The sequence below is a fragment of the Delphinus delphis genome, chromosome 9 (assembly GCF_949987515.2).
Source record: "Delphinus delphis chromosome 9, mDelDel1.2, whole genome shotgun sequence".
Classification (NCBI taxonomy): Eukaryota; Metazoa; Chordata; class Mammalia; order Artiodactyla; family Delphinidae; genus Delphinus; species Delphinus delphis.
In genome coordinates this window covers 46,682,927-46,699,135 of record NC_082691.1, presented here as the reverse complement: position 1 = coordinate 46,699,135, position 16,209 = coordinate 46,682,927, and the positions used below count along the sequence as shown (strand labels likewise).

The 16,209-nt window shown below is 43.9% G+C and overlaps 1 protein-coding gene across 1 annotated transcript in view; it reads left to right on the top strand.

Annotated features, from left to right (window-relative positions):
• Positions 1-16,209, top strand: part of C1GALT1 (core 1 synthase, glycoprotein-N-acetylgalactosamine 3-beta-galactosyltransferase 1) — a 215,425-nt gene that overhangs the window by 79,735 nt on the left and 119,481 nt on the right. The window contains exon 9 of the mRNA XM_060020472.1: positions 13,687-13,792. The gene's annotated coding sequence lies outside the window, so the exon portion shown is untranslated. The remainder of the gene's footprint in view (positions 1-13,686; positions 13,793-16,209) is intronic.

The window sequence follows — 16,209 nt, the reverse complement described above, 5'->3', positions numbered from 1 at the left end:
GGTGCAGAGGTGGACTTCCCATCCCTGAGGCTGACATGAGGGTGTAAGGGGTGAGGAAGGGGTCAGGGGTTACCTAGGCCTCCCAGAACAGTGGCTCTGTAGCCGGAGCCCCGGACAGGGGTCACCATAGGAAAATCAAATGGTCCGTCCCCTGGAGAGCTGGCTCTGGTCATCTTTGCCATCTGTGAAAACCAAGGCCAATCAGTGTTAGAGAAGGAGGTGGCAACAACCAAGAGAAAGAGGGGCAGCCTTGGCCCAAGCAGAAGCATTCCTTCTGCCTCCTCAGCAGTCATGGAGCAGAAGTCATGGAGCAGGGGTGTGTGACAGGGCAGCTCACCTCTCTCCATTCCCAGCCACCACTCAGCCTGTGCTGGACGAGGAGAGGTGGTTTGAATATGGTATTGACGTTTTGCAAATTAAGATTTCCGTTGCATAGGAGACTGAAATTTTATGAATGAACATGACTAAAATAAAAGAACTGGAATGAGATTGTTTGAATGACTGAAAACTTGTGGAGTGAGGTTGAGATATTGCTAAGTTATCCTGACTATTAACAAGTATGGGTGGGGGACAAGGGAAAGAGGAGGTGACTCAAGACCATAGAGTTCAGGAAAATAATCTGGAAAAAAATATATATATATATATATAGAGAGAGAGAGAACTGAATCACTTTGCTGTATACCTGAAACTAACACAATATTGTAAATCAACTATACTTCAATTAAAAAAAGACAGTACAGTTCACAGCAGCTTTTGGAAAAAAAATTATATTTTGTTTATACACCAGTGAATTGTGCTTGCTTATTCAAAATGATTATGTTTAATTACTTTTTTTGTCTTTGGGCTGTTTTTCCAGTGGGCTGTTCTCTTTAACTATCGATTAATTAAGGGTTTTATATACCAAGGAAATTCACGCTTGGTCATACATTAGACAAATGTTTTTTCCAGTATGTTACCTGTGTTATAATTTTTAATGAATTTTTTCCATAATTAAATTGTCATTATTTTCCTCTGTTGATTCTGATGTTGGTATCTCGCTAAGATACATTCCTCACCGTAAAAAATAGTAAAAAAATTGTTCACTTTTTTTCTAGTGCTTTCTTTTCATGTTTATACATGCCATCTTAAGAAATGTGGACTAGCCTTTAAGAAAGAGTATCTGCTGTTGCTTTAACAACAATGAATCTTTTGTAACTTTCTCTTCTAGCACTTTTCCACTCCTGCTGGGGTGTTTTATTCACCGTCATTGAGGTCCTGACTTGCTATGGTCACTGACCTTTCTGGAACTATGACCAACAGGCTAATCGCTCTTATTTCTCACTTTGCCACATGCATACTGATTCGTACTCTACATATGTAACCTTCTTACAAATACCCTGAATCTCTGTTCAAGAAGCAGCTTGGTCAGAAAGCCCATGGCATCCTTATCCCTCCTGCTACAGAGGGTTTGATGTTAGGAATTCAGTCAGCTACTAAAATTCAAGGTCAGCAACAGCCTATGTGGATTAGAACATAACCCTTTCTCATGTTTCTTGGGCTTATACTTGAGTTATATTTTCAATGCTATTTGGAAGATAAAGCAAAACCTTTACATCTCACTTTCTAGAATTTCTATCACTTGCTAGATAGGGATTATATTGTTGAGAGTCAGCAGTGTTTATTCTAAGATGGAAGGAATTCGTATTAACATAAATAGGGTGTATTATGTCTTTCATCAGAGGATTCTTTTTAGGTTTTTGCCAACTTGATCCACCTGTCTCTTAGGATTTCTGCGTAGGCTAAAGGATAACGTACTAAAGCCCTGTATAAGCCTCCCTAAGAAAAACGTATAGCTATATTATGGTTAGTGTCTACTAAAGGTTTTTTTTTTCTATTATGAATTCACTCTTTCAATCAACCAATCTTCATTGAGTGTCTATGACTTAGTTCGGGATTCTATAGCAAGTTACTATCGACTGGGTGTTGAAACAACAAACATTTATTTCTCACAGCTCTGGAGGCTAGTAGTCTGAGATCAGGGTGCCAGTGTGGTGGGGTTCTAGTGAGAAACTGCTTCTGGTTTGCAGACTGCTGTCTTCTTGTGATATCCTCGCCTGCAGAAAGAGGGTGAGAGAGCTCTCTGGGGTCCCTTTTATAAGGGCACCAATGCCATTCACGAGAGCCTCTCCCTCATGACCTAATTCCCTCTGTTGGAGAGGAAGAAATTTTCTTCTACCCTTCTAGGTTCTTCTGGCTGGTCTAAGAATTAAATGACATGAGGCAGATTAACAGGAAAAAAATCAACAAAGTTTAATGACATATATACATGGGAGAGACCCAGGAAAACTAAGGAATTTGCCAATATGGTTGAAGCCCTCACCTTAAGTACCATCTTCAGCTAAAGACAAAGAGGGTGTTGGGAGTAGTGGTTTGGGGCTTCAAAGGGGAGGAAGGCAATTCACATGGAGAGGGAAAAGCAAATGTTTGGTAAACAGGTGTTTGCTGGGCCCTGCAGAGACAATGGGACACAGAGAGGAATTTTAATAAACAGACTTTGCTAGGTTCCTCCCTGTTCACTCACCTAGTTCATACTAGAGTTATCTATGGTGATAGCTCCCTTCCTGGAACAAGTCCTCGATCTACAGGTGATAGCAGTTAGGGGGAAAGTCAAAGTTTCTTCCTGAGACTTTTGGGCTTTGATTATTTTCAGCTCGAAATAATCCACATGCCGAAGAGATATGTTAGGGTGGCAAATTTTGTTCCCCTCTACCTCTGAAAGGCCTCACTTCCTAATAGCATTACACTGGGCATTAGGACTTTACCATATGAATTTGTTAGGGAGACACTAATATTCAGTTCATTGCAACTTGCCATATAACCAGGCACTGGGGATAAAGTAGTGCTGAACAAAACAAAATCCCTGCTATCATGGAGAAGACAGGTAAATAAAAAAATAAGTAAATCAATATATACCATAATATTAGGTAGTGATAAGTGCTATGAAAATAAAATAAGGCAGATTAAGAGGATGAAGAATGGTAAGATCAGCCAGCAGGAACAATCACTTGGAAGAGACAGCATTGGAGCAGAAACCTGAATCACCTGGGGAGACGAGCAATGTGGAAATCTGAGGGCAAAGAGCTCCAGGAATAGGGATCTGCAGGAGCAAAGGCTTTGTGGTAGGAATATGCTTGGTGTGTGTAAGAAACAGCAAGCAGGTCAGCATAGCTGGAGAAGCACGAGTGAGGGAAAGAATAGGGATGCAGTTAGAGAAGATAATGTATATCCAATAAGCCGTTGGCTAGCTTTGAGCAAAAGGGCATAATCTGATTTACATTTTAGAAGTCCCACTCTGGCTGCAGTGTGAAAAATCGACTATAGAAGAGAAGGAATGAAGCAAAGTGTAGGAGTCTGGGTTCTTCAGAGAAACAACCAATAGAAGGAGTGAATGAATGAGTGAATTTATTTATTTGTTCGTTTGTTTGGAATTGGCTCACATGGATTTGGAAGCTGAGAAGTCCCATGATTTGCAGTAACAAGCTGGAGATCCCAAGTCCAAGTCCGAAGTCAGGAGAAGACCAGAGTCCCAGCCTGAAGACAGGCTGAGACAGCAGATTCTCTCTTGCTCGGGTGTTTTTGTTCTCTTCAGGCCTCCAATGGATTGCGTGAGGCCCACTCACAATGGGGAGGGAAATCTGCTGTGTTCAGTCTACCAACTCAAACGTTAATCTCATCCAGAACATGTTTAACCAAATATCTGGGTACCCTGTGACCTAGTCAAGTGGACACACAGAATTAATCATCACACAAGGAGAGCGGTTAAGAGACGGTTGCATATACCTGCTGAGAGATGGTATGAGAGTGGCTTGGACCAGGAATGTGGCACTGAACTTGGTGAGAGGTGGTCAGATTCCAGATGCAGTTTGAAGGTCTGGCATTGGGGTGGGAGGAGTTGAGGATGACACTGAGGCTGTGGGCATGAACATGTGAACGGTGGTGTGATTCCGCAGATGGAGAACACAGGGGAGAAATCAGATTGGGTGCCTGAATACAAAATTTGGCTTTGGACCTGTTAGTATTGAGAGACCTGTGAAACATCTAAGGGGAGATTTCAGGCACAGATAGAAGAGACCAGAAGATAGAGGACAGGACGTCTTTAGCATATAAAGAGTATATAAAGTCAGGGGCTGGATGAGACCTCCAGGGAGAAGGCTAGATTGAGAAGCCATCGAGGCCTGAGCACTGGGTCCGCTCAGTGTCAGAGGTCAGGAAGGGAAAGAGGACCTAGCCAAGGACGCTAAGAAGAAACCGGGATATGGTTTCCTGGAAGCCAAAGGAAAAATAGGTGCTTAGTAAGGAGGGAGTGATCAAGTGTTGGAAAAGCTGAAAGTGATTAAGTAAAATGAGGCCTGAGGGTCTTCCACAGGATTTGGCTTCTTCCTCTGTGTTTCATCCCATGTGATAGAATAGGATCGATCCCTGGTGGTACGGAGAACCCACCCTCCCCGTGAGGGAGACTGCTAGCTTCCTGTGGAAGGGGTTTTCTCCTTCCTTACTGACAGAACCCCGGTTTTATCCAGGGTGGTGATGTGTCTACCGCCTCTGAAGCTAGAAGTAATTATGGCACAGTTCTAGCCAATTAAGGGCAAACAGAAGGCATGGAATGGTGATTTTTAGAAAGTTCTTTAGAGTGGACTAACTTAGCTGGCTTGAGTGTCTGTTTCCCTTAGTGCATCCCTCCCTGCCTGACACACGGATATAATGGCTGGAAATCTGGGAGTCATCCTGACAACAAAAGGACAGCAGACACCCCCTAAGGAAGGTGGATAGAGAAGCCGGAAGGAGCCCGGATGGCTCAGTGACATTATGGGGCCTCCACACCAGGCTTGAACTATTTACCTCTTTCTTTCTTTTTTTTTTTTTTCTTTGCGGTACGCGGGCCTCTCACTGTTGTGGCCTCCCCCATTGTGGAGCACAGGCTCTGGATGCGCAGGCTCAGCGGCCATGGCTCACGCGCCCAGCCGCTCCATGGCATGTGGGATCTTCCCGGACCGGGGCACAAACCCGCGTACCCTGCATCGGCAGGCCGACTCAACCGCTGCGCCACCAGGGAAGCCCTTTATTTCTTTTTTTGTGGAAATATATATAAAATCTATATATTTTAAATTAATTAATTAAATTGTTTTCTGTTACTTGACGACTAAACCTAATCCTAAGTGATACACTAGTTGTGCAGTCTTCACCTTGGCTCTTCCTTCCAGAGCAGCCCTTATCACCGCACGCGGTGGGAATGATGTGGGGCTGGAGACAGGTTCTAGGACCACCTCTGCTAGTCCTATATAATGGTATGCCTTTGGCCAGATGACTGGAGCTATCTTCATACTTTGCTTTCTTCATCTGTAAAATGCTCCTACTCCTGTCCTTCCCTCATGACCTGATTTTTTCTTCAGTTATCAGTGAGCTGCTTTGGTTATGCTGCTCGTAGTAAATGTGAATGAAGTACATCTCTGGGACCCGGATTAGATCAAGGCTGTGGGAAAGAATTCATGGGCCCCAATAAAAATCAACTCTTACAGAGCTTTAGCTACTAAATAGAAAGCTTCTTGTCTTTTAGGGGCTTGAAAACCAAGCCCAGGAAAGCAAGAAAATCAATAGCAAAAATTTCAGGTGTAAGTGAAAACACCTGATTCATTTAACGGTCTAGATTTGCATTACCAAGTCAAAACACCTGTGTCAAAGAGCGGGTGATTTGCGCAAGCGCCAGCACAGGTTTACAGAAGACTTTCATAATAACTGCTAGAGATGCTGGCCAAACCCCCAGTCCGCCAGGGACTGGCCAGGTTCACAGGTCGACCTCGATTCGAACTGGCTTCCTGCTCAAGACTGCTCCTTGTTCAGGTCAGTGGGGCTGACTTGAGAACCCTAGCGGAGGAAGAGTGTGTGGGGGTTGTGTGTACGTGTGTAGGATTGCGGGCGGGGCAAAGGAGACTTGAGACACCCGAGAGCGGAAGGGGGAATCGTGTCCCCTCTCAAAGAGAGTGATTTTCAAAATGTCGTCTACAAACACTGATAGTTAGACCTAAAATGTCAGCTGACATTGTGTCGGTTCTGAGTGGTGTCCACCGGGGTCGAGTTTTTCTCTCGTTGGAAACTCTTGAATGTAATTTGAGAGGCAGAGGAAGAAACGGCCCCGGGCTGAACTGCTAGAGTCTGCGTCGATGCTTATGTTTACATAGCTCAGGACAGATTACAGCCTCTGTCCCACTCCGGCTTCATAGTTACCCTGTGAGGCAGGTTGGGCAGGTTCAGGGCTATTATCTGATCCAACCTTGTTACTCTTAACGCTTGTGGAGGAGGAGGCCTCCCGGACAAGCCAGACGAGGCTAAGCCCTTAAAGCTGGCTGCCAGCTTGTGTGGGAGGGGAATAGTGCGGGGCCTCCGTCAGTCTCACTGGCAGCCCTGGGCTTCCTTGGGCTTCCCTTGGATTCTGTTCACCACTTGCTTCAAGCGTTTTGTTTTTAAAGATGATTTTGTACCTCATCAGGCTTGTTCACGTTGTTAGGGGTAGGAGTGGTGGCCCCTTGGGACTTTCTATATCTGGCAAAGGGGAGCCCCCTGGTTCTGCTTCAGTCCCAGGCAGGATCCTGCTCTGTGTGTTCAATAGCACGGAGCTGGGCCACCTTTTTGTGTTACCCTTACCAGAGCTGTTTACATTTGAAAAAAAGGAGGACCCAGGAGGCAATGTCTTAGCTGACAGGCAAGCTTGTAATGCTAATAGAAGAATTTCACACAGGACGTCAATTACAACTAAATTAAAAAAAAAAAAAAGATGGCACCGGCAAGTAGATGGAATGGATATTTTAGGGTCAGAGACCACTTGCCAGTCCCTTCACATGGAACCTGCTCCCTCTATGCTCAAAGCCTGCACCAGCTGTTGCTGCCTCTTCTGGTCCCTCAATTGGATAAGATAATAAGAAAAGGGCCTAGAGCCAGAGAGACAGAGGGATGGGCCCCGTCCCAGGGATGAAGAGTGAGGTGGTAATGCTTCAGAATGCCTTCAACAAAGCATAGCCCTGATGGTCCCTCTCCTCCCATCCTTTCCCCACCCTCGAACTGAGAATTCTTTCATCCATCCATTCAACTTAGACAAATTTATTGGAGCGCCTGTTATGCACAGGACACTGCGATACAGTGAGCAAAGCAGGCAAGGCCCGTGCCCCTAGAAGAGATAATACGAGTAAACAAACCTTGTGGGGAGGTTGGCGAAGGTAATAAAAAGGCAGTGGTGGGGGGAGGGCGACTACACAGGGAGGTCAGGGAAGGTCACGTGAACTGAGCCCTGGGAGATGAAGCCGGGATCAGCCTTGCAAACGGCTGGAGGAAGAACCTTCGAGGTTGCGGAACAGCCAGAAAAGATCCTCTGAGATGGGAAAGAACTCTGTCTGTGGAGGGACAGAAAGGCTGCCAGTGGGCCGGAGGGCATGGGATGTGACCAGGAGGAAACGTGAACGTCTCCACTAGGCAGGCGGGAGTCGGTGCCAGCCGGGCCCTGGTATGTGGGTTGTGAGAACCCACTGAGTGATTCCTTGCAGGAGAGCGGCTGGGTAGGATTTATATGAACAAAGGCCACCGTGCCAGCCCTGGGAGAAGGCACTGTGTGCTGGAGCTGGAGGGGAGAGAGTGAAGACTGCGGGAAACGGAGGAATTCCACGCTTGGGGATGCAGGCCCCGCCTTCATCCCACCCAGTTCCTCAAAGTGTCATTTTGTTACCGATTCGGTCCTGATGCTTGCTGCTTACAAAACCAAACTCATGAATGTTGGTACAAAGGAAAGTTGCCTTTAATCAGGATGCTGGCCATCTGGGGAGATGGCGGACTCGGTGTCCCTCAGAAACCACCTGCAAAGATTCTGCTCGGCCATGAAAGTTGTAAAGGGAAGGAGGGGACGCATCTCAGTTAATCACTGAGAGGTGGGGCTCAGAGTTGTCACCATCCCCCACTGCATGCAGGCACGTCGACTCCTCGTGATTTTCCTCTAGGTGCTGTCTTCTTCTTTTTTTTTTTTAACATTTTACCTTAAATTGGAGTGCAGTTGATTAACAATGTTAAGTTAGTTTCAGGTGTACAGCAAAGTGATTCAGTTACACATGTACATGTATCTTTTTCAAAGTCTTTTCCCATTTAGGCTGTTGCATAATATTGAGCAGAGTTCCCTGTGATCTACAGTAGGTCCTTGTGGGTTATCCATTTCATTTATTTATTTATTTATTTATTATATAGTAAGCTCTAAATATGCCTTTTATTATTATTTTTTAAATTATTTATTTATATTTATTTTTGGCTGCATTGTGTCTTTGTTGCTGCGCACGGGCTTTCTCTAGTTGCGGTGAGCGGGGGCTACTCTTCGTTGCGGTGCGCAGGCTTCTCATTGCGGTGGCTTCTCTCGTGGAGTGCAGGCTCTAGGCACGCAGACTTCAGTACTTATGGCACGTGGGCTCAGTAGTTGTGGTACACAGGCTTTGTTGCTCTGCAGCATGTGGGATCTTCCTGGACCAGGGCTCAAACCCATGTCCCTGCATTGGCAGGGAGATTCTTAACAACTGTGCCACCAGGGAAGTCCCTGGTTATCCATTTTAAATATAGCAGTGTGTACATGTCAATCCCAAACTCCCTAACTATCCCTTCCCACCACCCTTCCCCCCATAACCATAAATTTTTTCTCTAGGTCTGTGAGTCTGTTTCTGTTTTGTAAATAAGTTCATTTGTATCATTTTTTTTTTAAGATTCCTCATATAAGTGATACCATGTGATATTGGTCTTTCTCTGTCTGACCTACTTCACTCAGTATGACAATCTCTAGGTCCATCCATGTTGCTGCAAGTGGCATTATTTCATTCTTTTTTTAAAAAATATTTTTTCTATGTGGACCATTTTTAAAGTCTTCATTGAATTTGTTACAGTATTGCTTCTGGTTTTATGTTTTGGTTTTTTGGCCACAAGGCATGTGGGATCTTAGCTCCCCAACCAGGGATTGAACCCTCACCCCCTGTATTGGAAGGCGAAGTCTTAACCACTGGACCACCAGGGAAGTCCCTATTTCATTCTTTTTAATGGCTGAGAAAAACATGGTCCAAAAGGGTACGTGCACCCCAGTGTTCACTGCAGCACTGTTTACAATAGCCAAGACATAGAAGCAACCTAAATGTCCATCGACAGATGAATGGACAAAGAAGGTATAGTACATATATACAATGGAATATTACTTAGCCATTAAAAAGAATAGATGCTATCTTCTTCACACCGTTTGGTCACACAGTTTGTTCAGGAGATTACCAAAGGGGAAGGTAGGGAAGAGGTCTATCCATCTGTTAATTACCTATTCTTCATTTCTACTTCTTTGATCTACAAAAGAACCGACAAGTTAGGCAAAGTATTGTGTGATCAAGAGATTTGAAAGGTATGCTTGGGCCAGAGATGAGTAGAACATGGGGGTTTCTGGGGGTGCCTGGTTAGAAGTTAGTTACAATATAGCTCTGCTAAAGTGATGAAGAAAGGGGTTTCCTGCAGAGAGCAGTTTCCTGCAAAGAGCTGCTTACAATTTTAGTGGCTGTTGGGTCTTTTTGTACTGGTGGCATGTAGCCACATTCCTGTCATTGTTTATTGACTGCCTAGCAACAGTTGCTACCACCTGTACATTCATATTTTCCCTCCTCTTGTGACTGCCACTTGCTGTCCAGTTGCTACGAAGACTGTCTGGGGATTGGGAGTGCTGGGGATTTTGCCTCATGATTGGAGACATTTCACTTAGCCAGAATGTCCTAGAAACCAGGCCAGAGGGCATTTGAAGGTTATTACCAGTGTCACATAGAGCAGAACTTTCACTGTTAGTGCTGTTGGGCTGTCCTGCCTCTGGTTCTTTGAGTGGCTCTAACCAAGCCACCTGACGCTTTCCTGCTAACAGCCAACTCTCTGGACTCAGCAACTATCACGTTCCCCTCACTTATTCCCGTCCTGCTCTCAATCTGATCTAGTGTGATCCTAACCCTAGACTCTGTGGACCTGTCATCCTTGATAATGACCATTGTGGATGGTGTTTCCAGCTTTTGACCCTTAGCTTTTCCTAATGACCTCTGGCCAGGTTTGTCCTTCCCCATCTCCGCCACTACAGAACCTACAGGTATACCCGAGTTGCTTAACTGCCCCTTGATTCTCTTTGAGGAAGACTTGGGCACAGCCTTGAATGCATCCTCTGCTCAGTCGAGTCACCCCACCCCCAGGAATCCGACCATCACCTCTGAGGTTGCTTTTGCCTTTTCTCCCAGGAGTATGAGTATGTCCTCCTGCAAATTGGACTCACAGTTGGCCCCGATATTCCAGAGTTTCCAAGGCAGGTGTGAAAATTAGATCTAAGTTGTGACCTTCATGTCACACATATAAAAAGAATGTGTGAGGACTCGTGGCTTATGAAAGCAGCCTCATTTGTTCATAATCATTTTCTAAATACCACTAATTGCTTCATGCTTTCTTGAACTTGAACAAAAAACATTGCTCAAACAGCCACTGAAATAGATGAGTAGATAGCGCCACACATCTGAACCAGCACTGCTTCTGTATCTTGACTGACAAGATTTCTCTTCTCCCCCTGGCTCTCTGGACAACCTAGTCTCAGAAGTGCTGAGATGGGTACAGACTGGGCTGAGAGTTGGATTCCTCAGCATCTGCCCTCCCTGTGGATACCATCCTGTAAACGACACTGATGAGCTTCTTCCTTGCTATCTGAAAGAGTCTAACTAGTAATATGATTACAAAGAAACAGATTTGGCAGAAGTAACCATGACTCTGTTGCTCTTTATGAGGCTAGGAAACAAGCCACCAAATGGTTGGTAGATCATTTCCATGTATATGGAGAGAGGAAGGAAATTATGACTCAGAGAGGTTAGTTCTTTCCTAAAGGATACAAGAGGAAGCAGGGATTCCAAGCTGGTGGTGTTTTGGTTTTGCTTTTTGTTTTCTGAAAAGGATTAAAGAAGACTTAAGCTTATGCTCATATATAATTGCAGGGGATGTGAGGGAATCAATTGAAAGGCACGTGGATAATTTTTTTTTTAATCCAAATGCATCATAGAAACATAAATGTCCTTTTGCCATGAGAAGGTGGGTGTAATAAGTGTTTCAGTGTATTGCCTATGTATGATGTTGAACAGACATTCTAATATGTTAGGAGTCATTTTATTCTCTTCTCGTTGGGGTCACTGAAGTAACCACACATGGTAGAACAGTGCACAAGAGGCAGTGTGGACAGGGCACTGGGTTGAGAGTAAGGAGACCTGGATTCTGTGTCACTGTCCTTTATGTGACAAAGACCCAGGAGCTGGGCAGTGCCCTGAGCAGTGAGTTGATCAGTGCAATTAGTTCTGGACTCCCTTGAAGACCAGCCGCACTGCCAACAGAGATGAACACTGGTTATGAGTTTGACACACAGGAGACTAAACCTGGTCTGCTGTATGGTCACCCTTTTTCTCTTACGGGACATGTCTTCTCAGGGAGCATCCACCGTACCCCAAACAAAGCAAGCTCTTGGTCCCTCATTCTGTAGCCTGGTGGAAGATATGAAATACTTGGTGGACCACCCTTGCCCGCCCTCATCAACTATATTAATACCTACTGAGACCTTTGGGCTCCCATCTGAGATGTATCAGTTTTCTTCCCTAATGTTGGAGTGCGGACCTCTAGTCAAATTCTTAAGGGGTCTGGAGTTACTGCCGAATAGAAGAAATTGCGTTGTGAAAGGTATCAGTGTGAAGAGGTATCAGTGTGAAGAGGAATCAGTGTTTTACAAATAAGAGTCAGTGGTAATGGTAAAACAATACCTACAGCATCATGTATGAAAATAGGTATTAAGCCCAATGAAACTGGATCCCTCTTAAATGATATATAGTCTGCTCCCAGAGGACTAAAAAGGGCCTATTTGGACCTGATACTGTGAAGAAGGGAGGTAGGAGTTTGATTAAGTGTAGATTTAAAATTTAAAGACACCTTTGAACAGCTCTTCAGGTTCACCTCAACCCTAAGAGGCACTCTGTGAATAGTCCACAGCAGTTTCACAAGTTGCTACTGCTGTCTGACTCATATCTCTAATGCATTCCTATATGCCCTGTGCAGAAAAGAATAAAAGTTGAGTTTCTGTTATGGTAACTGGACTGCCCGGTTTTGACCAAACCCACATGTCTAACTCATAACTCATCCACCCTCCTGGATACATGTAACCCAGGAATTACTCAGAGCCAGGAAGGCTGGAGATGACTGTTTCTTCACTATCCGACTCTGAGGCCTTAACCAACCACAGGATGGACAGCAGCCTGAGACTGGTCCAGAACTGGAGCAGCGTTTGGGCCTGGGCCGTGTGTGAAGGGCTCCTGACAGGCTTAGTTACCCCGTTTCTAGACACCCTGAGCAACAGCCGGGGGCAGGTAAAGCAAGAGCAACACATTCCTTGGAGTTAGAAGAACTGTTTTTGAGTAGTAACATTGCTGTATAACTAGCTGTAGGACTAACCAGATTAACTAGCTAAAGTAACTAGCTAAGTGACTGAGCAGATCATTCCACCTCCAGGAACTGAGTCTGGCATTTGTAAAATGAAGTCATTAGACTTGGTAATAACTAGTAAAAGATAAACTTCTGCTAAGATTTAGGATGAGAAACATGAACTTTATGTCAGTTAGGATGTAAGTCTTAAGAAGAAAAGTCTAGGTCTGGTTCATCCAGGACTCCCTAAGGTATTTCTCAAATGATTCAGTTAAGTCAACCTTGGAGTTATAAATAAAGGTTCTTAACTAGTATAGCAACCTTTTTGGATTTCCTTACTAATGGGTAATATATACACTTCATAAAAACCTCCAGTATTGTTTTTCTCTTTAAGTTAGAATAAATTTTTGGTATTGAGTGAAAAAAGTTTACCTTAGAAGAAAAGTTCATTTGGGTAGCTAGCATCCAACATTCCCTAACAATGATGGGTTTTCTGAAATGTTACTGTAATTGATTTGCTGTCAACATGTGGACTTAAATGTGCTCCTTTAGTATGTAGGCTCAATGTGGGTACAATTTTTTTTTAACTTCTTTTTCAGTTCAAACAACACCTAATTCAGTACTCTAAATATAGTCAGCATTCAATAAAAATTTAATTATTAACTGAATCAAGGCTGCCGGGGAAAAAGGGACATTGCTTCTTGTTTGGACATGCTCCTCTGATTAAATGCCACTTTAAAAATTACTTGCCAGAGCCTTTTGATAGTGGAAATATAAATATTATCTATAGAGTTAAGTTTAAAAGCATCATTATCTTAAGGTATTTAAAATTGTTTTTCTTTATCAAACAAACCAGATAAATCTCTTGCAAATATTTTTAGTAGAGCTGAACTAGGAAACTTGTCTCCTGGCTTCCATTTCTTACACCAGGTTGTTTCTCCCACAGTGATAGATATTTATTTCAATGAATTGTAACGTCCACAGTAACGAAAAAGAATGTACATGGGCTTTCAATTAGCTTTTGGCCACACTGGCCAGTGAAAGTAAATGGCCAGTCTCCTCCTGTCCCTGCTGCACGAGCCCCCATTTAAAACGCCTGGTTATATTCCGCATTGCAATGACACAAGCCCCTCTGTCAGTAAGCTAATTTTTTCTTCTTCTTTCTTTTCTTTTTTTTCGCAGTGTGGCGTGGCATGCAGGATCTTAGTTCCCTGATCAGGGATCGAACCCATGCCCCCTGCAGTGGAAGCGCAGAGTCCTAACCAGCGGACCACCAGGGAATTCCTCAGTAAGCTAATTATTTCTTTCCTACATGGGTAGCGTTGATAACGGCGGATTTCTAAATCCTCAGAACACATTTCTTTTTTCTACTAATGTCTATTCTAAGAAAAATGGTTGTTTTTCATGTTTTATTGCTGTGTTTCTGAAAATGCTCTTAGTGTCTAGGTGTCCCCAAGAAAGATGGGACTGCAGCCTCTGATGTAAGCAGTCCTTCTCTCTTCCTGCTTCTTCCACTTTACACTAGCATTTCTGTGACTTCTTCAAGCCCAAACCAGTGTAGGAGTCCAAGTTCACTGCCCAGGTTACAGTTATCGTGTTTCTTGTGCCATTAGTGGATGCCATTAGGGCAGTATTATTTGGGGGTCAGACAAAAGGGGGCCATTTTTCTTGGAAGTTGGGGAAGACTTCATCAAAGATACAATATTTAAACTAAGTCTTATAGAACATGTAAGAGTCTGCCATGCAGAAAAGAGACAGAGGAAGCAGCAGGTGTGAGGACGAAAGGCTGAATACCAAAAACAAACCCAACCTAGTACATTTGGGATTATTAAGCAGAATGGGTGGAGCATAAGGTCGGGAGAGAATGATGGAACAGGATTTTTGAGGTTTAATTGTAGGACTCAGTGACTTATGGAATGTGAAAGGAAGGTGAGATCTGAAGGTGAAGATATGTGGTGATGCTGTAAACAGAGACAGGAACAACAGGAGTAAGGCTGGGGTTCAGAGGACTTGAAATTACAACCAAAACTATGCCAGCTCATTTATGGGTTCAGTAATGTAAGGGGTGGTTAAGAGCTACATCTTAAACCCCAGCTCCTCCCCTTAATAATAAGGGGTGCTAATTTGATTAATCACGCTCAGGTCACCAAAGTGCCTACATTTACCTCTAGACAGGGGAAATTTGTATTAAACTATTAAAATGCCAAGCACATAAGTGATTTCTAGTCTCTGGAGAGGTTCTCTATCTCTCTCACTCAGGCTGTGGAAGGGTCAGCTCATTCGTTCATTCTCCCTTCCTTCCTCCCCCACTCCAAGATACTTTTAAAAAGATTAAATAGCTTCATTGAGGTATAATTGACATACGATAAACTAAAACTATTTAAAGTATACAGTTTGTTAAGTTTTGAAATAAGTATATACCCATTTATTTTCTGCTTTCTATTTTATTAGTTTCTACTCTGGTAATGATTATTTCTTTGACTTATTTTAGGTTTAATTTGCTCTTCCTTTCCAGTTTCTTAAGTTAGATGCTTAAGTCATTGATTTGGGACTTCTAATAGTCATTTAGTGTTACAAATTTTCCCCTACATACTGCTTTAGTAGCATGCCACAAAAAAAATTTTTTTAGAACAATTTATTTATTTAAAAAATTTTTTTTTCTTTTTTAAAAAATAGATTTTTTTTTTTGGCTGCCTTGGGTCTTCGTTGCTGTGCGCGGGCTTTCTCTAGTTGCGGCGAGCGGGGTCTACTCTTCGTTGCGATGTGAGGGCTTCTCATTGCGGTGGCTTCTCTTGTTACGGAGCGCAGGCTCTAGGCGCGCAGGCTTCAGTAGTTGTGGCACACGGGCTTCAGTAGTTGTGGCTCATGGGCTCTAGAGCGCAGGCTCAGTAGTTGTGGTACACGGGCTTAGCTCCTCTGCAGCATGTGGGATCTTCCCGGACCAGGGCTCAAACCCATGTCCCCTGCATTGGCAGGCGGATTCTTTTTTTTTTTTTTTTTTGCGGTACGCGGGCCTCTCACTGTTGTAGCCTCTCCCGTTGCGGAGCGAAGGCTCCGGACGCGCAGGCTCAGCCGCCATGGCTCACGGGCCCAGCTGCTCCACGGCATGTGGGATCTTCCCGGACCAGAGCACGAACCCGTGTCCCCTGCATCGGCAGGCGGATTCTCAACCACTGCACCACCAGAGAAGCCCCAGCATGCCACATATTTTGCTACACCGTGTATTTATTTTCATTCAGGTCAAAATACTTTCTAATTTTCCTCTTTGATTTCTTTACTGACCTATGGATCTAGAAGTAGTTTATAGAGTTTGGACCTATTTGAGGTTTTTCCAAATATATGTTTGCTATTGGTTTATAACTTAATTTCATTGTGATAAGAACATATTTTATATGAATTGAATTCTTTTAAATTTATTGGCACTTATTTTATGGTCCAGAACGTACTTTACCAAACACTGAGTGAGTCTTGAGGTTTTCCAGTCTGGCTGGTATGACAGGCATTGATTGCTCCCGGCCCAAAGTTAGCACCTGACACTGTTACATTTAATCTTTTCAGTTGGCTCAGTTCCTAGGTTTGGGTAGTTTCCGCATGTGCATTCACTCACCAGTACCTAGCTGAATACTCAGGGGGAACCCTCCACAGACCTCCCAAGTTAGCACCCTGTGAACTTCTCTCCTGTCCAGATCTCTGTCCTCATCCTCA